This window comes from Vicugna pacos, chromosome 30 (assembly GCF_048564905.1).
Source record: "Vicugna pacos chromosome 30, VicPac4, whole genome shotgun sequence".
NCBI classification, from domain to species: Eukaryota; Metazoa; Chordata; class Mammalia; order Artiodactyla; family Camelidae; genus Vicugna; species Vicugna pacos.
In genome coordinates, this window is record NC_133016.1 from 15,981,854 (window position 1) to 15,997,448 (window position 15,595).

The 15,595-nt window shown below is 45.1% G+C and overlaps 1 long non-coding RNA gene across 1 annotated transcript in view; it reads left to right on the top strand.

Annotated features, from left to right (window-relative positions):
• The first annotated feature begins 5,328 nt into the window (after window positions 1-5,328).
• LOC107033654 (uncharacterized) overlaps window positions 5,329-15,595 on the top strand; it is a 347,930-nt gene continuing 337,663 nt past the window's right edge. The window contains exons 1-2 of the long non-coding RNA XR_012065714.1: window positions 5,329-5,829; window positions 7,171-7,240. This is a non-coding gene — a long non-coding RNA (uncharacterized lncRNA). The remainder of the gene's footprint in view (window positions 5,830-7,170; window positions 7,241-15,595) is intronic.

A 15,595-nucleotide genomic window follows, 5' to 3' on the forward strand; every position in this document is an offset into this window, starting at 1 on the left:
TTTTAAGCGATTGCTACTCGGTACATACCCTCACTCTAGGCTCAGCTTTGAACACTAATATTTGATTCATCACTGGAAGCCCTGCTGAGTTTTCTTTCTCGCTGTCATGGTTTCATACACTGCCACTCACATGCAGGCTTTTATTCACCCCTGCCTGGATTCCTACAGTGACTTCTGTCTGCTCTCCACGCCCCTCGGGTCTCCAGCTCCGTTCCATTTTGCACATAGTTCTCATCTACCTCTTAGATTATCTGATGTTCTCTTGGGCGTCTATCCTTCTAGACCAGGTCTGAATTCCTCAAATGACACCTGGCCCTTGGTCTACACACCTTACCTGTGAATTCTTCCGACTAAAACTCTTAATCAGTTCAGACACTGGATTCGTTTTCTATTGCTGGGGTAACAAATGACTGCAATTTTAGTAACTTACAACAGCATGCATTTATAATCTCATCATTTCTGTGGGTCAGAAATCCTGGCACAGTGTGACCAGCTGGTTCTCTGCTCAGAGTCTCACTGTTGAAATGGACGTGGTGGCTGGCTAGAGATTTTATCTGGAGGCTCTGGGGGAGAGTCTGCTTCCTGGCGCGTCCAGGTTGTCAGCAGAGTTCAGGTACCTGCAGTAGAGGACTGAGTCCCATCTCCTTGATGGCTGTTAGCTGGACTCATTCTCAACTTCTAGAGGCTGCTCACATTCCCTGGCTCATGGCTCCCTTAACTTTAAAGCCACTCAAAGCAGGTCACATCCATTCTATGCTTTCGATCTTCCTCAGCTTGCCTTCTGCCTCCTGTCTCCAACTCCAGCCAGGGAAAATCCTCTGCTTTTAAGAGCTCATTCGATTAGCTTGAGTGCCCCAAGATAATCCAGGAGAACTTTCCTATTTTAAGGTCTGCAACTTTAATTGCATCTGCAAAGTCCCTTTTGCCATGGAACCCAATATATTTCTGTTACTGAGAACAAGAGAATGGATATTTTTGAGGGGCCATTCTGTCTCTCATACACTGTTAGCCACAAGTAATGGAAAAACCAGTCTCAAATGGTTTGAATAAACAAAAAATTTATATTAAATGTATACATAAGACAATCGTGTTGGAGGTCAGATGCCCAGGGCAGACCAGCAGGGCCCCAGCTTTTCGTCCGGGTAGCCTTCTGGTGCTGGCCTCCCCTCCGTGTCATAGCTTCATCCTCATCTCAGTAGCAGGATGGTTCCAGGTGACATGTTTAGACAGGACAATGGCCAGATGAAGAAGGTCAACGGTTTCTTCCTGCGTCTGCTCTTCAGAATCCCCCACTTTCCCTCCTACTTTGTTGGCTAGCATTGGGTCACGCGTCCACTCCTACACTGGTCCCTGCAAAAGGGAGTTGGAATCACCCCAGGTGGTTTAGACGAATCATATGGGAGTGACACGGCCGCTGGGGGTCACCCACAACACTGGCTCCCAGCTGCTCACTGTTCTTTTGTGTCATGCACCTTTGTGCTTTCATTTTTACTGGTTTCTTCATAAAAACTAGCTTCTTTGTCTCACCATCAGTCCAAGGCCTTTGTTATCTTTAAGTTCAAGAGCATCACATATCCTTCCTGAAGGCTTGTCAAATGCATCCCTCCCTCCAGTCCATCCCTTCTTGGTAGCATGACTCGATCTGACACATTGCACGTGACTCCACAGGGCCTGCTCCTCAAATGTTTCTCCCCTTAACCAGCTTATACGTTCCTCCAGCACATGAGCAATGACTTCTACAAACAGTGAATCTGGGGATGAGTTCATCAGCTTAGGACCTGGCATTAGTTGCAAAGTTGACGGCACAGTTCTCATAAGACCACCCTCACTTCTGATACCAAGTTTAGGGGCTCTGGAAACCACCCTTGGGTTCGAGCATTTGCTACAGGGATGCACAGAACTCACTAAAAGCAGTTATATTCATGGTTATGATTTATTGCAGGGAAGGATACAGAGAAGCATCAGCCAAAGGAAGAGACACGTAGTGCAGAATCTGGGCAGATTCCAAATGCAAAGTCCCCATCATCCTCTCCCTACTGAGCTGGGACACTACCTTCCCAGCATCAGCGTGTGATAATATGCACAGGGTACAGCCAACTAGGAAAGCTCCCCTGAGCTGCAGGGTCCAGAGTTCACTGGGGCTTTATCATCTAGGCACGATTGATTGATTGCCCACGTGTTTGCATCAGACTCCACAATGAAAGATACTGCTTGACCCAAAGCCCCCACCCCAGGTCACAAGGTTGGTCTTTCTGGTGGGTCCAGCCCCTCTCCCCACAAGACTGTGGGGCCTGGTCAGCCCCATCCTAAAATCTATTGTGACCAGACCCATCCCAAAGACAGAGATTCTCACCAGTTATGACATAGCTTACCTCCCAGAAACCGAGCGCAGTGGCCAGTCTCCTCTTTGGGTAAGGCCAAATTCTTCACCATACCCTTCATGGTAAGTATTTTGGTAGCAGCTACGAACCTGGTTATTACCAGGAACTTCAGCAGAGTTCTGTTGATAACCAAATTAATATTTAGATATTCCAGAACAATCATACTTAAAGAGGATTTACCATTTTGTGCCCCTCCACCAAAGCCTTATTTTCCAAAGTCACTCTTACTCATCACATAAACTAAGCAAGAGAATCTCTCTGTTGCTTTTTCTTCACAAATTATATAAGCTCATTAAGGCATAATCGCTTCCTTTTTCTTAATCTGGAGCAAGTGAATGGTGTAAGAATAAACAACAGGGCCACAGACTGAGTAATCCTGCAAACACTTTACCCCTGGAAAGAAAAAGCAATGATCCCCATTAAACTTGAACAATCACACTTAATTACTGCAGTGGTTACAAAGTCAGAGGCCCTTTCTACCTCTAACTCAATATTTTTTAGGCCTTTTAAAAAAATCCATCCTTTCGTCAGTATCATATTAAAACTTTCTCGAGTCGAACCTTGTGACTCTATAAAAATCTAGTAAAGGAGATAAACCAACTAAGTGAGGTTATAGGACAGGAGAACAGGTCTTGCCACGTATTATTTCTACAGGAGAGTCATCATTTCTGGGGGGGGTCCTGAGGTTCCATAGTCAGTACATAAAGTGAAACTATATAGTCAAAATGTGACGGTATCTGAGCATTTTGTTTTGCCTTTTAAGTAAATGTCACTGTCTAGAGGTGAATGGAGGTGGGGGGACGGGTGGGCGTGTAGAGAAGCCTAAAGTGCTCCTTCACATCTGGAGGATTACCTATCATTCTATCGTTTTTTAAAACGATTTATTTAAAAAATTATATGTGCTAAAATTCAGTCTTTTTGATGGCGCAGGCCTGTGAATATGGAGAGTCATGTGTCCATCACTATAACTGGTACACAAAATTCTATCACGGCCACCCTCCCAAATTCCCTGGTGTGGTTCCTTCATTGTTACCACTTCCCTACCTTAAGCCCTTGTTGACCGCTCATCTGCTCTCCATCTCTGTCGCCTTCTACCTTTTCCCAGAATGTCATATGAATGGAGTCGTGCTGTATGTAGCCCTGTGGGACTGGCATCTCTCACTTAGCCTAATGCATTTGGGAATTGAAAGTTCATCCTTTTATCATTCTGGAGGTTTGTTTATCTGTGGTTATTTATTCATTGGTTGTCGGCTATTATTGCTCTGAGAATCAAAACTTGATCACTTTAACACATCTTAAAGGGTTTATTTATTGTTGAGGGGATCAAACAAAAAACCCAGGACTGAGAGAAATGACATTAACTCGAAAGAGTGGAAAATGAGGAAACTGAGAGAGGCAGGAGCAGACCTGGGAGTGAGAAGAGAACGAGGAAGGTGAGACAGTATCACTTGAAATAGTGATATGTGTATTTTAAAACCAGACGTGTTAAAGGAAAATGGAAAGAAAAGCCTGTGTCAAAATCTGATAGAAAATAAGGGGCCATCATCCCAGGTCGAGAGAAGCCACATTTAGATTTTTTAGAAGATGTTGCTTCTTCAGCATTTGCATCGTCCCTCAAACGGCACATTTTATGTCTCAAATGCTTCCCTTTTCACAGCCTTTGGTTGGAGAGGCAGCCTCATTACCGTCATTTTTTACTGGCTGTCAAGATAGCTCGGGTTCAGCCAGGCCCAGCCGAGGTAATGACCCAGGCAGGGGAGTAAGCCATCAATTCAATATATTTCCTGAATGCTACATTCTTTCTAAAAATAATATGTAAGATGTCTGCAAGCTAGTTCCTGAATTGTTTTTATTCAAGAAACTTTAAGATGAGCATTGCCAGCTCGTGCATCAGTGTTCATCAAATACTTCAAATGAAACGTGCTTTGAAAAGTCAGTGCTGAGTTTCCAGAAGAACTCTTCTAAGGTTCTATTTCCCATATTCTTTCAGAATTCTGTCCTGAGTCTTTCCTAGAGCCGGTATGTGATTCTCGCCCAGGCTGGACCGGAGGGAAGTGTTCACGTGCCGGGGCTGCTCTTCCTTCTCTGCCTTTTCTCTCTCTTCTCTCTTCCTCTTCCCTCTTATCGGTCATCACCACAGCGGGCAGAGCTGTTTCAGGACCTGTTCTCAGAGACAGAACCACCACCAGGGTTGGCTCACAGAATTGGGCTATTATTTTCCTACAACCAGCATTTGGGGTTCACCTTCATACCCCATCTACCTGCAGTAGCAGCCCTGCCACTAATTACCCTCAATTACATACGACGCCAGGATTCAAGTCCAGGTTGTCTGGTTCAAGAGTGCTAACTGCTACCCCTCTCTAACTCTCCTGTCTCATCCTGTTGTGCATGGGCGTTCCAAGCCATGTTATTTGCACCCATAGAATCAATGATCTTCACGGTCCTTTGGGTAACTTACTTTTTTTTTACCCAAAACTTACATTGGGAAGGAATTTGAATGCCTTTCAGGGCACGCATATCACTTTTGGCAACCTTGAGTAACAACACACCATTTAGTCAACAGTTTTGTGTGTGTTTCTCTAATCATGCATTCAAGCAACTCTCATATCTCTTTTAAATTAAACCCTTTTGTTGGTCTAGGATATATGGACAGTGATAATTGCTTCTAAATTGAGTAACAATCAGTAATCCTATTAATAATACAAATAACAATCTTTAAAACTCTACCAGGCTTTCTACCATGTCATAATCATTTTGTATTGACCCAACAACATTGTGAGGGGGGGAAATGACATTCTCAATAGAATTTTGACTTTCCTATAGGCTTCGGAAGAACAATAGAATTGTGTCAGCAGCCTTAAGTGAGTAGGCCGGGGCCCAGGCCAAAGTTCACAATAGCTGGCACCTGGTAAGGGGTAAATGTACGCATGCGCTGGTAGCGTGAGTCAGCACTATGAACAATACGCATGCGCAAGCAGAATATATAAAAGGGACCAGTGCGCCGCGCCATCTTGTTGCACTGGAGTAAGTGGCGTTTCGCTTCACGTCGGCTCATCCCGCAGTCTGTTTTGCGGCATGTCAGCTCCTTGCGCATTTTTCCAGTTGGGCAGCTTGCCTCCTCGAATCCCTCTCCCGCCCCCCTCAGCTGGCATCTTGTCACTAGTCTTCTTTATATATGATTGGAGGAGGTCATAGAGAGGATGTGACGGCCAGTGGACCTCTACAATCAAGGCTCCTCACGCCGTCCCGTCTTTGGGGTGTGTGTTCCAGCCACTGTTTTCACGCTAGCAGCCGTTTCAAGTCTTGAGAGAGTAATGTATTGTTGAGACCATCGGACAGTGTATGTGACTGAGGGCGCTAATTAAGGACGCTAATACCAATTTCGAGATTCCAGCAGGTGGGTGAAGAGAGTCACTCATCTTGCAGCCGCTCAAGCCAAGCCATGTAGGTAAGCGCCCTCATTTATTGCACCTGCTACCAAGCAATCGGGAGGGATCGCCTCTGGTCTTGCCTTGCCCTCTGCAGAGGGGCCGGTTTTGAATTTCACCAGGGGAGTTCCCAGGGTTGCAAACCAACAACATTCTATCATTTCCAGGACAAGAGATGAAGTCAAAGGAGCAGTTGCCTCCTTGCAGGAGTTAGCCAGCCAGCACTTCATCTTTTTCCCCCTGCTTGGCCACTTTATTTTCTACTTTATTCTACCTTTGAAGCCCAGGGGACGACCAGAAATGCCTCATTCCCTTGGACAAAAAAAAGGTGCTTAACTAATGAAACAAAACTGAAAAGGAAAGTAATATAAGTAGCTTTTTTTTTTTTTGTAATTTGGAAAGACTGGTATTCTAGTTTTTCAGAAATTGTAGATGTAACTATGAAGTCTGACAAGTTGGTAGCAGGAGCATTCTCTGATACTTTAAAAAAAAACTCAAAATACACACGGGTAAAAGAGATATATTTGAAGGCGCAAGTAGTTCTATAAGCCTTAAGACTGACTGCGGGGGGATTCCTTGCACGTGAAAGCGGGAACTCCTCAGACTAAATGTTGCCCGCAGTAAGGTGCATACATTTGATAAGTGCTCACACACTTATGTTTATCTTTTGCTTGGCTTCTTGACGTACTGACTCAAAACTGCAGGGGGAAACCAGAAATTCTGGTGAATAATTATAATGCTTTATGAATCTATTGAAGGAACCGCATTAGGTCCTCATGGGTGAAAAGATAGAGGATGAGTCAGCTCCTCCTCTGTGGAAACTATCAATCTGATTTTTCAGCTAGTCCCCTATCAAATAGCTCACTGCCTGAGCGGTTACTAGTAAAGACAGCCTGAAACTCCAAATGGTTAGTGTCAAGGACAGGGTCAAAGGCATAATTGTTATTTTCATGAACCGGGTAACTGGTTTAGCCCCAGCACATGAGTTTAGTTACATTCTGTGTTTCTATTTTCGGTGACAAATCAAGTGTCTAGATGAGAAGTCATCACCTCCCCCTCTTCACAGATACTCAGTTTTAGAAAGAAAAAAAAACACCCACGTATATACCAGCTTAAAACTCCTTCTTCCACAGTTCATAGGGATAAAGAGATCCATCTGAGATTATATTTCCCAGGCTCACCATTTTCTAATAAATTCAGCCTCTCCCCAGGTGTGTGCTCTGGAGAGGCTGGCTTTGTTTGAGATGTTAACGATTACCGCCGCTAAGAAAAGGTGCTTTAGCGTAGCTTTCTTGTAGATAAGTCCATTACTGTCCAGAGGAAAATCCATTAAGAGCCTGATCCATCTCTTGTCTGCTCAGACCGAGACAATCGGGGAAGGAGGCACGGACACTATGCTGTTTCTCCCATGGACCCCAATGGCCTCTCCAGGTTAGTTGGCAGTCCCTTTGGGGAACACCCTCCAGTTCCAATAAGGTAGCCCTGAGCCACGATGTCCTGTACGGCCAGTACAAACAAAGCCACTTTAAAACCAGAGATGTTCTGAAAGGGGAGGGTCCTGTTAAGCAGATCTGGGCTGTTTCCAGGATAAAGAGGCTTCACATGACATTTAGAGTGATGGAGCTGTTTCTGAGCTGCTTCTAAAATTCCTCATATTTTTCCTTTGTTCCTATATGTGACACTGTGTAGATTCCCTGACCATAAATGTGGATCATTTGAGTTTTATAGTACAGTCCCAGCTTTGGACTGTCTGCCCTTAGAAAGGTTCATTTTTTACTGCAACCCTGGGATGCGCTCTCAAAAACACCCTACCCCCAAAGTCAGACTCTCAGACTCCAAATCTCAGCTCCCTCAGTGTTTCATGTGCTTGATTTCCTTCCTTCCCCCGTAGAGGGGGACAGATCTGTGTATTAGAAACCAAAATTCCAGGTGCCAGAAGTGTGTCTTTGAGATTATTGGGAGAATTTGACCCACCATCCCCCACCCTGCGGCAAGGTTGCGGCTTGTGTCCCCGTGGCAGCGTGGTGTTTCAACCTAGTGTAACTCAACGCTTTCTTCTAGATCAGAAAAGAAGCAAGGCCAGGGGTGATGTGAAGGATGAGATAGTCCAGGCAGCCTGGGGCCTCTGAGCAGGAACTGAACTTCCTGTCCCGCCGCCTTCCCCATGTTGGGAGGGTCTGGAGGGGTTGGCAGCTGGTTTAGGATCTTGGCAGCCACATGGGGCAGGAAATCAAAGATGCACATTTAAAATGCAAGCACTTGTTTCCAATCTGTCTGACTAACATACAGCAAGCTGAATGCTGGTGCTCGGGGCAAGAGAAATACACTGACCAAGTTTGCTCCTATTAAGGCGGTTTTAATTGATGGCACTTGGCAGTGAGATCCCACCTTCCTGCTACTCTCCACGCCCCTTTGGATTTTAAGAAAGCAACGCAACTTTCTTTGTACTTTATTCATTTCTTTTCCCCAGGGCCAAATGCCCAGAACATTCTAAATGAAATGAAGAACCTCTAGGGGTCAGTGCAGTGTAAAAAATGGCCAAGGCTCCAAGCTGAGCAGAATCCTGTGTTTCAATCACAGCTTTGTCCCTATTTCATCCTAATGAGGGATGGCTCCCATTACCTCCTGCTGAGCCTGGCTCCAGAAGCAATCCCCTTGATGACCATTTTCCTTTAATACAACTTTAAACATTTGCAATCAAAGGCAGCTCTAATGTGGATTTCAGACGATCTGTGCCGTTTTCAGACATGTTGCTTTTCACCTGTTCTGTTTGAACCTAGAAGGTTGCCCCCTCCCACTGTCCTTTCAAAGCTTCACCGGCGGGGTGGAGGTGGGGGGAGTGCAGAGCCTGCTGCCTGTTCACCACACTTTACCCCCTTTCTTCCCTGTATGGTGAGACGATGATCATTGGTCTCGTTAAACCTTCAAAGATTCAACCCTGAGTGATGGAAATTATATGGGACAAACCTATTGTGTTTCTTCCTCAAAATCAGAGTGTGTGGCGGGGTGGCCAGCTGTCCCCCTCCTCGGTGCACAGTTGTTACTAGGCACAGGCGCCCAGCCCAGGAGCCTGGACTCTGACGTGTGGGTGGGGCCTTGTGACCGCTTCTCCCGCTGGAATGTGAGCATAAGAGATGCGAGTCATTTCCAGGCTGAAATGGTGAAAAAGCAGGTGTGCCTTCCCTACCGTCGATCCCTGCACCTGCCAGATGGAGACCAAGGCCTCTGGGCCCCAGGGAGTGGAGGAAGTCGTCTGTGTCCTCAGATCACCCTGTGGAAGGTCTGCTGCAAAACACCCTCCTGAGCTTTTACATAAAGGAAAGCCTTTCTTTTATTGTGTTAAGCCTCCAAATTCCTGCTGCTTATCTCCTTAGCAGCTAGTGTTATCCGAACTTAGCTGAAAGGGGGGGAGGCGGTTATAGACTTGTCAGCGGAGTTTCCCAGTTGGTGGGTTATAGTGGTTTGGTTTCTCTTCCTACTTCTTTGATGCACCCAGTAAAGCTCCGGTCACGTCACCTAGAGCGCCAAGCTCTGGCAGAAGTTTCCTTCTGAGACTAACAAGGAGGAGGGAGATTTTTTTTGGCCTTGGAATAACTGTTATTTTTAAGAGCAACAGATCCAGAGTGGAACATGCCCGTTTTCTTTCTTTCCACACTCCCAATCATAATATCCTATTGAATCAACCCAAGTTGGGTTTTCTCATTGTCAAAAAAACAAACAAAAGAACCCACGTGGGGTGTGTGTGTGTGTGTCCGTCCGTCCGTCCCCTATTGTATACATATGACATTTTTGGCCTTTGTCTTTCAAAGTTGAAAAGTCTTAATTTCTTTCCTTATGTTGTCAAAAGATATTTAAGTTTTAGGGCGCGATGGGGGTGGTGTGGGTGTGTTGGGGAGAGAATGATAAAAAGACAGGGCACACCAGAATGACAGGTGGGGACAGAGAATTTCTGTTGAGACCCCTCGGCAGACACTGCAGCGGGTGAGGGATGCTGGGAATATCCTGAGCCCTAGTCTCTCCTCACCGAGGTCGTTTCAGCTCCTCCCATTCACTCCTCAGCCCTCCTCAGTCCTCCTCAGTTCTGCCCCCACTACCTCACTGGGACAGTTCTCAGCTCACAAAAGTCCAAATTCCAGCTTCCCTTTTTCAGCTCTTAGTCCTATTAGCCCCGCCCCCGCCCCCGCCCCAGGGCACTCACTCCTGTGGACCATTTCTTTGTGATGTGCTTTCTTGTTGGCTTTTTGCAGTGTTGTGTCTCCCGACCCCCTTGATCTGGGAGGTAGCTACTGGCACTGGTGCCACCACTTCTAGTGTCCTCGTTCCCTGCTAACAACCTTGTGAATGCTTCCTGACACCCGAATATGGTTCCAGAATCCTCCCTCGGGGGCTCCAAGCAGACACTGCCCGTTGATCAAGGTTGACGTGATGGATGATACCTCCTGTCCAGCCTGCCTTAATTGTGTCTCTCCTACCATCTTTGATTCTATTTCATTTTGATGTCCATCCTTCCCCTGGATGACACCATCCCTTCCCACAGTTCCACTGAGTACCCATATGCCAAAAACACCCCAATCTCTATTTCGAGATCAAATCACCCCCACCCTGATCTCTAACACTGATAGTTCTACAATTCAGCAGATTTTCCCACCTGGAACAGCTACAAATGCTTCTAAGTCAGTGTGTCCTAAACCAAGTTCATCATCATACCTCCCCAAATCTGGTCTCTTATATCCTCCAGCTTTGTTAATGGCACCGTAATCCATCCAGTGGCCCAGGCTAGAAGCTTCTTTTCCTTTCTTTCAGTCTCTCTGCCCCCATTCCTACCCCCGCATCACCACTGCTTTCCCCTCAAAGTCCACCCAGTAACAGAGGCTGTATGTGATAAATGCCAGATGAGTAACATGGATAATTGCTTGGCAGGAAGGGTTGTAGCTTTGCCACGATCTCCATTTAACTACCACTCCTATCCAACCGTCCTCTGTAAACACACACTCTCAGTGTACTTAATGGTGTGCTTAACGGTGCAAACACAACCAGCCTCTCCTTACAGGAAAGCAGCTCTTAACCCCTTGTGCGTGAATTTTGGAGTTCTCTGCAAGAAAGCATTTCTAGCCACACCATTCCCCAGCCTAATCAATCTTCACTGGTTTCTCTTTGCCTGTAAGATAAACCCCCAAACTCTGAGCCTGTTATCGGAGGATGTGCCTGACTCCAAGCTACATTTCCAGCCACATGAACTGCCTGTTCCCCCTCCACGTCCAGCCCTCATGTCTGGCGTGTTCACTACCCACTAATTAGTTGGTGTTTCCAGAATATTTTTCTTGCACTTACCTGCCGTGTCTCTTTTCTTCCTAATTCTATCTGGTCACTCAGCTCGAATGTCTCTTCTGTGAAACCTCTAACTCATTCAAGTAGACCAATCAGAAGTAGGTGTTCTCTGCTCTGTTCCCCAGCACATGACACATTTCTGAACAGCATGTGCAGAATCCTGATTGGGTGTCTTTCCTGCCCTCCAGTTCTAGGTCCCTACAGGGAGGGACATCTGCTTATTTTTGAGCCTACAGCACCTTGCATGGTGCCTACCGCCCAGCGGATGAGGGTGAAGAAGGCAGCGCACGTGCTAAAAGAGGAGGTGAGCGTCATCACTGATGAACTGCTAGGATTTTTACTAGGACGTTTTAAATGTCCTAGTCAGGACGTTCAAAATCTAGAAGTGCAGTTCTGGGGTCTGCAGGACAAAGGGGCCCCGGCCTGGCTCTGCCCACCTGGACGGAGAAGCACAGTGAGGGTGGTGTCTGTGGAAGGAGCTCAGACATGTACTCTGGCCAGACTGTGTGTGTGTGTGTGTGTGTGTGTGTGTAGGGAAGGCTGGTGGGGAGTAGAGGAGGTAATTTCCATAGAATTACCTGTTGGGCAGACTGTTTATAAGCAAAGCAAGCATTCCTGGCTTGTCCACTATCAGATAAAACCAGTTGATTTTCAAAGGCAGTTTGAGCTGCTACTTGGGGCAAGCACACAGCCGTGCAGAGGGGTACAGAGCGACGGGATCAGGTTCTCACTGCTGAGTCATTTACAGTCCCACTTAGGAGGCGAGGTTTTTACAAAGCTGGGTTGATAAGTAGGGTGATCACGTTTGATCATATAGACTGGGACATTTTTGAGTGGGAAACGGAGCACCATTAAGTACTTCACCAGGAATATAGGTCGTCCCCCTGCCCCCCACTGGGACATACAGTCACACTAAGGAAGGCTGATGTTTAATGTGGACTATAAATGCCAGAGTTTCCAAGGAGAAAGTAATCACGAGGAGGTTAGGGGTCACAGAATCTCTGAAGAGGGGAGCTTTGATACAGGCCTTGAAGAGGATTTAGAATGGTGAGAGGAGGTGGGAGAAAATGTTGCAGAGTGGAAAGGGAGTGAGCATGAACAAGATGGTGGAAGACCCAGCGGTTTGAATAAAGGGATCAAGAGCATGTCCACCTGTCTGGATCAGGGGGTTCACAGAAGGTGGTGATGCGCGGGGTGGAGAGGTGGGGTGTAGACGCCAGAGAGGAAGGGGAAAGCCAGGCTGGCAGGAGGACTTCTGCTGCCAGGCTAGAACATCTGCATTTCTCATTCAAGGCAGTGACAGTTTTGAGTGGAGTGATTTGCTCAAAACAAAGCCAATGTATATATACACGTATATTTAAATTAAGGTTAACTTTGCAGTCCTTTCTGGATGTAGCAGGGGGAAACCAGAGGTGAAACAGGAAGTTGCAAATCTCCAGACAAAAGATGATAAAGATGTTAAGTGGGACAGTGGCAGAGGAATGGAAAAAAAGATATTTGCAAGAGACTTTGTGGAGGGGAAATAAACAAATGAAATCTGAAGATTGTTTGCTTATGGGAGACAAGAGAATCTAGGAAAACTTGAGGGTTTTTTTTTTTTGATTAGGTATTTTTATCTATTGTGAAATGGTCACACCATACAAGTCTAGTTAACATTCATCACCACACATAGTTAAAAATTTTTTTCCGTTGTGATGAGAACTTTTAAGATTTATTGTCTGAGCAACTTTCAAATATGTAATACAGTATTAGTAACCATGGTCACCGTTCTGTATGTTGCATCCTCATGACTTGCTCATTTTATAAGTGTTGCTCGGTTGTCCCACCTGACCCCCTTCACCTGTTCCTCTCACCTGCCATGCCCCACCTCTGGCAACCACCAGTCTGTCCTCTGTATCTCTGAATTCAGGAAACAGGAGGTTTTGACAGTAGGTGACTGGGAGGCAGGTGGCCACAAGTTAACAGAGAATAAAAAAGTAGATGGAAATAGTTCAGGAAAAAATAATTAAGCTGGGAAAATTTGACATATTTTTGCTTTTTGACTTTGATGTTGAAAGTAATAACACGCTTATTTTAGAAAATTGGATAATGTGGAATTACAGGTGATAATTTCAGCATCTGGTGATTTTGATGTGTCTCATTCCTGGGACCATCCTGATGGCCTTTTAATTCTAGAGAAATAGATGGGCGAAGGTGAAGCCCGATTTCTGTGTCAGTTTTTCAAATGGATTGCCTTCTGTGTTTAGAAAATATTTCACTCATTAAAATATGTTTGAAATGGCATTAAAGAGTGGCATGGAGCTCCCTATCTTGTAATAATCTATAATGAAAAAGAATATGAAAAAGAGTAGATGTGTGTGTGTGTGTGTGTATATATACATATTTAAAGCTAAATCACTGTACTGTATACCAGAAACTAACACAACATTGTAAATCAACTATACTTCAATTTAAAAAAAAAGTGGCATGTAAAGATCCACAGGTGGAAACTTATGGGACAAGTATCACATGAATGGTGATAAGAATTTAGGGAACGGAGAAGTCAGATACCTGAATGAAAAGCCCTATTGAAATACACTCACCAAACATGAATTCCAGTGATGGGAACAGTTAAATACAGTGAAGATGCTGACAGGTTGCTTGTATGATTGAGGTTTAGACAACTGAAGATTCTCTAGGATTTGTTTTCTATGAAGCCTGTGTTCTCGTTTCTCCAGCTTTCTTCTGTTCCCTTCATTCTTGATTCATTCACCAGAACCGTTGCTGTTTTATCAGCAACAGTATTTATGTGGCACATAAGTGAGTCATGACCAGGCTGAATTCCATGACGTCGTCCAAAAGTTCTCAATGGTGCACACGCATGATGTACCTTTCTTTATCAGGTCACATCAGCTTGAGCTTAAAAATATGCTGACAAAAATAGTAAATATGCTTCTTCTGGCTTTCTCCTGTCCTCCAATGTCAAAATCTCCAACAGCCAGTTATTTCTAGGGGTCTTCTGAGAATCTCACGTTGCTTATGAACAGAATCTTTTCAGCCCCTGCAAGGCACTCTCATGTCCCTTCTCCTTGATGGCACACCTTGACATTTTCTGCCAAGGCGTTGTCATGGATGATGCTGTTGGTTTCAGTGCTGTGGCCGGCGGAGCCCTCTGGGTACCACCACCTGCTGATGCCCCCTCAGTTGCACTGTGCCAACCACAAGGGCCCTGCAGCTGTTACTTTGGGCTAAATCACGGATGCTGCTGAAGCTCTCAGATGCTTGATGGGACAGTGCCCTGCTGCATGAACAGTTGAAGTCAGGGGACATCCTCTCCCCAGCTTTGGGCCACACTCTCTTTGTTCCAAGGCAGCGCTACCTTCTGCTCCCCAAATAACACTGAAAAACAGATCTTTCAGTTTATAAGCTGCTGTTAGCTTTCTAAGACCCTAAAATAAGACCAGAGCTCCTGGGGCCAGAGGACCGTCTGAGTGGATACTTGCCTTACTTAAAATTATTCCTCCCCTCAGATTCTAGGACTCTGTCCTGTGACCAAGTGTAGAGGCCTGTCTGCTTCCCATAGGATTTGCACTTCCTCAGGGTTTCTCCGTTTTTTCGTGTAACCATATCTCCGCAGACCTAACTCGATTATTCTCAAAGACATCCCCAGTTGTGTCTTTAACATCAAGGCAGGATAAGCTCAGACCCCTCTGCTGCAATGAACATGTCCCTCTAGTTGGTGGCACGTTTCTGTTGCAGGATCCAGAGCAGCAGCTCCTGAAATGCTAAACCCAGCTTTCCACCAGAGGGCAGGGATGTCACAGCTACTGAAACGCTCGAGTTATGCTTTACAATAAAGGAGACCAGGTTAATACAAAATGTAACCTCAAAATTATCTTCCTGTGTTGTTCTCTGTGTATCTTTAATATTTCTACAACACATATTAGTATGTTTAATGGTGATAACCATCCTAAGTGACTGTATATTCTTATGGTGGCTTTACTTATATTTTCACTTCTAGTGGTTTTATGGGCATGGAAAGGGTGTCTAGCAATACAGATTGTTTGGTGTTACCCTAGAATTTCTTTGAAGCATAAAACATACATTGCACAGGAAATTTTAAGAAGAAATATATATAGAATTAATTGGCATGGCATGCCGTACTTCAAGAACATTTGGTGCCATAGCCTACATTTGACTAATATGTATTTGAAACAATTTTGATTTATTTCTTATAAAAAATTAAATCTGATATACTGATTTATTTCTGCTTCAAGGTTTTATTTTTTCCCCATAAACTTGGAGAAGAGCTATCTGCAGTTTCCAAGTGGGACTATTTTGGTTTTGAGTATCCTTTTTGCGAATTTACTTCTACTGTATAGGAAGTGAAATCCTGGTGAATGTTACGCTGATTTGTGGTTTTAGAGAATCCTCTACACCTTGTAGAAATAGAAGCCTTATGATGGCAATGTGAGGTTC